Source organism: Coptis chinensis, chromosome 2, assembly GCF_015680905.1.
Source record: "Coptis chinensis isolate HL-2020 chromosome 2, ASM1568090v1, whole genome shotgun sequence".
Classification (NCBI taxonomy): domain Eukaryota; kingdom Viridiplantae; phylum Streptophyta; class Magnoliopsida; order Ranunculales; family Ranunculaceae; genus Coptis; species Coptis chinensis.
The window spans coordinates 68,628,880-68,633,874 of NC_141457.1; the positions used below are offsets into that span (position 1 = coordinate 68,628,880).

The 4,995-nt window shown below is 34.1% G+C and overlaps 1 long non-coding RNA gene and 1 pseudogene across 2 annotated transcripts; one reads left to right on the forward strand and one right to left on the reverse strand.

The window, feature by feature from the left end:
* On the forward strand, nt 1-2,055 carry LOC147517390 (uncharacterized). The gene is made up of 4 exons (XR_015211425.1): nt 1-378; nt 512-641; nt 738-980; nt 1,668-2,055. It is a non-coding gene; the product is annotated as an uncharacterized LOC147517390 (long non-coding RNA).
* A 94-nt stretch (nt 2,056-2,149) lies between these two features.
* LOC147517391 (uncharacterized) lies at nt 2,150-4,726 on the reverse strand (annotated as a pseudogene). Its single transcript, XR_015211424.1, has 6 exons — nt 4,585-4,726; nt 4,412-4,512; nt 3,723-3,897; nt 3,332-3,635; nt 2,831-2,934; nt 2,150-2,756 (listed from the first exon to the last, which is right to left on the reverse strand). The product of XR_015211424.1 is annotated as an uncharacterized LOC147517391 (transcript).
* Nucleotides 4,727-4,995: the final 269 nt, after the last annotated feature.

Here is a 4,995-nt window from a genome sequence, read left to right on the forward strand (position 1 = left end):
GGTTAGGCAGACATCAATTTTGTAGACAGCAATCAAACAACAAAATTTAGGCCTGGATCACCAAATCTAAATCAGAAATCAAAGGCCCAAATCTAAACAGAGTAGGAGTATTTTGGTAAATTGAATTGTTTCTCTTCCAAATTTTATTTCTATTATACGATAAAAAACCGTTACCTCTCTCTCTCTGGAAATCGAAAATTGGAATAACCCAAAAATCAAACCCAAGACTAGTATTGTTGGGTTTGATTACCCAAGACTAGTGTTCAAACCTAAAAATCGTTTACGTCATGGTAGAATGCTTCAAAGTTCTAATGTTAATAACAAAAATGGTATTGTTGATTTCCCTGTTGATGGTTCTTTTGACCCCTTAACTGTTGGGTAATCTTTACAACATTTTCTTGAATAAATTATGTTTCGTTTTTGTATTCATGGGTTTATTTGTTCATGTTATGTAATGTAATGGGTAGTTGACTTTTGGAAATTTTGACTTGTTGGTGGGTTGGTTTTATAGGTTGTACTTCACAAGAGTTAAGTTAGGGTCTCAAGCTAAAGAATTTTACGTACAGATTGATAGTGGAAGTGATATCTTGTGGGTTACTTGTGATTCATGTCAAGGTTGCCCCAAATCCAGTGGACTTGGTGTTAAGTTTTCTTTCCATTAACCTCATTTTTTTTTTTCCAATTTTTATTGTGTTATTGTTGTTGGTATTAAGGAAAGCGTATTTTGTGTGTTGCAGATCCTTCTCGAGTTTTATAATCCTCAAAGCTCTGGATCAGCGTCATTAGTGTCTTGTGCGGATAGTCTATGTAATTAGACTATTCAAACTGCTGAAGCTGGATGCACATCTCAAGACTCTCAATGCAGTTATTCATTCCAGTATGGAGATGGGAGTGGGACTTCGGGGTACTTTGTGTTGGATATGTTGTATTTTGATTCGGTCACTGGGGATTCTTCAACTGTTAATTCTTCTGCTTACAAAGTAATGCTTCATCCTTAATATCATAGAATGTGTCATTGTACTGTTTTTTTAATTGCAGATTAGAATTATATATGTCTTATAATTCTAGTTCTTTAGTTTTATTATCTTTTTTGGGTTTTTGGCCTGCTAAGTGGGCATTGTATGTAGATGTAGATGTACCCTCGACTTGTGCAGTTGTGCATCTATAGTTGTGGTCTGGACTAGTTCAACATTTACAATTATTGATTTGAGTGGCTAACTTGACCATATTTTCAAAGTTGTGGTCTGAACTAGTTCAACATTTACAATTATTGATTTGAGTGGCTAACTTGGCCATATATTCAAGATGTGTTTTTATATTACTAGGTGTCTTTAAGTATGTTTATGAAATTGTCTTGATTGGTGACTGCCTAGTTATTAATTTTTTTTTTGTGAGAGTTTTAATGATGAATGCTTCATTCCTTATTTTCTTCTTTTTCTTGTTGTGAAATATAGTATGGGCGTTTGTTTGTCATTTCCTCTGATTTTAGTTAAGTGATTAGTATTTTGCGGAGCTTGATATTTGGGAACTAATGTTTGTATTTGTGTGTGAATTATCCACCGTAGTTCAGTGCTTGTGAATCTATTTCTTTGATTATTATTTTTTTCATTTTTTTTGTCTACATGTACGACAATGATCATAAGTTTTAATTGATTGTTTTTCACCAGGGTATTTTAAAGACAATAAATGTTAACAAACTGGTTTCTGCCAGTTGTCGAGTGAAGATTTGGGTTACAGATTGGTTTGCACAACTAAACAATAAAATGGGAGGTGATTTTAAGAAGATACGGACAATTGGGGAATATTTGATAGAAATTTGGAAAGCTGCAAGAATGAACCTGAATGGGGTGGAGTTCTTGTGGTCCTCTGATGAAATCAATTCAAGGCCTCATGAGTACTGGCCTCTTGTAATGGATTTCTTTATGGTAACATATTTTTCATTTTGTTCTTTATATTAGATGTTCTTTATAGTATCATCTTTTGTTATTACTGAAGATACCTCGATGGGATGGAGTTCTTGTTGTCACTGAAAATCTATGTTTCTTTTTGAATGCATTTCTTTGGTATCTGTAAGTTTTGTGAGAACTCTTGCTTTGGCATTGATAGCGTTGTGATCTTATGTTCATTAGTTGAAATAGATATTGAGACATTGTCAGAAGTTATAGACATTGTTTCGAGCACTGTCAGAAGTTATTGAGAAACAACCACCCAAATTCTTTACAAGTAAATTCTCGATCTCAGACACAAACGTCCTTCTATACATACAAGCAAATCAACACTGAAATGGTGCATAGTTCTTCCACATTTGTAGTGTATAGATTGAGTCTAAAATCCAAATTTTGTCTGGCATCCGCAAGAATGTGATCCACTCCATTCAATTCTTCTCTCTGTTTTTCTGTTGCTTCGCTCTCTATGAGTTTCGTGATGGCACCCACACTACATAGTGGGTCCAATTGAATCCATAGAGAGGACTGTCCTTCACTTGAGTATTCATCTTGAGATGAAGAGTCTGGGCTAGTCCAGCACTGTTGTGGTCACTAAAGACGAAAAATTTGGTTGCTCTTCTGCTTAACTCCTTGTTTGACGAAATCAAATGCTTCATTTCCTCACTAATTAAACCCAGCCAATATGACCACCATTTTTTCGCTATCAATAGCAGACATGCACTCCCTTACTATACGTTCCAACCAATACTCTAAGCGCCTCCCCTCTGATAATAAGTCCACAAAAAGAATTCCTCCTTCTGCTTCTTTTATCTGCAATTAATACTATTAAATAAATCTTGCTAAGAAATGACAGACATACACTAACGAAAACAAAATTCATATACCTTTTCCTCGATATTTGTATTTCGCAGTTCTGTTACTTTGTCCGTAGGTAAAATTTCAAGAAAATTTATTAGTCTTCTGACTGTTCGAGCCACCTCTAATTTTCCTATCGTGCAAAATGACAACTGTTAGCCTACTAGAAACAATCTTAAAAACAAATATGATTAATCAATAATGTGAATTTTTTTTAGTTTATTTGGGGTTTATTACAAATCATATTGACTAGTTTAACATTAGAACTTCCAAGTACGATGATTTTGCATTTAGATGAAGGACTACAATTAAATTAATTATCCGTGTATAATTTTGCAACTCAAAAAATGCTTATGGATAAATTTTATTGTAGGGACTAGGGATTGAATTTACTGCAAGAAATCTTAAGAAGCCAAAATTTTCATGCACAACATTAAGTTCTTTTAGATGGAAGGAAGAACATTATGTAGTTGGAACTTGGAAGGGTGCTTTATTATGGAAACATTCAAATATTATGTCAAGTCAATTACCTGCTTTAGGATTACCAAGAAACACTATATGAGGTGTTCTTAGTTCACTAATCTTGAGCCCAAGAGCCTTGCGCTTCTCAACCAAAAACATTTCTTTTGTCCATGCTCTGAGTTGTAACTTGAGATCATCCAGACCTGTAGTAGTAGATATTATATCTTCAATTTCAGCCATCTTGGCTTTCAGTTCCCCACACACTTCATCAGCTCTGCATTGTTTCTGCTCCTCAAGATGCAAATGGAGAAGTTCATGCAAATCCTCACTGCCAGTACCATTTGAGAGATGGTTTATTGGAGTCAATCCATCCTGCAGCTCAAGGGGTTTCTTATAAGAGATCTTAAACGAATATTGTCCACATTTGTCATAGTAGAAATAAATCATAGATATTCTTACGTTGTCATTGACACTACAACTAGCATTGTACTTGAGTAATGTCTTTACAGTTGAAACTGTTTGAAGTGAGTGCTGAACCGCATGGCGCAAGGGAGTCATCCCATTCTGCAAGCGAGATACAAACTATACTGCTTCTTGATGCAGGTTCGTCATTGTATCTAAAGGCAAATTCCATCTACCATCAAGTAATATCACGTACTGTTAAAGCAATAACACTTGAATCACACTGAACACATATATCGCTTGTATGACCAACGTGGAATGAGATATTTTATACAATTCCAAGCTATTGATTCCAATATAGTTAAAGAATATTCTAACATGTCACTCCCTTATAGACAGGACAAAAATACTACATATTCATTACAGAAATTGCTTTGACTTTTTAATTATAGCAGAAATTGAAAACCTCTAAAATTTTAATAGAACTAACAAGTGATTTATGATAAAATTAAATGGAACTGTGAAGGTTTGAAGGAAGAAAAATCGTGCTTTAATGAGAGAGACAAACCTGGTTACTTTGTTCTTTTGATTTCCAATAAAATCCACCGAAAAAGATTGTGCTTTTGTAAATAAATTTATTTAACAACTAATGAGTGAACAAACAATTTATTTTAAGACAGAATGTAAATAAATCGAAACAAATCTTGCAACAAGGAAATGAAAAAAAAATGAAGTTGGAATCAAACCTATTCAAGAGGCATTGTTGGCAATATTTGATACAACAAGGCTTATTATTATTTGTCTGGTTCTTGCAGTTAGCCAACAAACAAGATGTTCTTTGTCGACACTACATCAACCAATCAATCAATTAGATCAAAATCATTAAATTAACAAATGAAACCTCAACAAATCAATTTACCTGGTGGCACGTCTTTGAGAGTCCAAAGACTTGATCTTTATCAGATTTGACTCGTTTTGAAGAACAACGAATGGGAGATGGGTTTCGCTTGGTGTTAACCTAGCTGGGTTTGATTTTGGGGTGGAAATTTTGGGTTATTCCAATTTTCGATTTCCAATAGTGGAGGAGAGAGAAAGAGAGAGAGAGCGTGAAGTTAAGGATTTTTTATCGCATAATAGAAATGAAATTTGAGAGAGAAACAATTAAAATACCCCCTGCTGCTGTAGATTATATGTGTAAGTTATTTGATACATTATTTGTCATTACATATTATTTGATACATTATTTGTTACAAATGACAAGTGACATATAACTTACATCTTAGGGCATCTCCAATAGGGGGTGTAAAATTACATCTCCACCTAGGCTTCA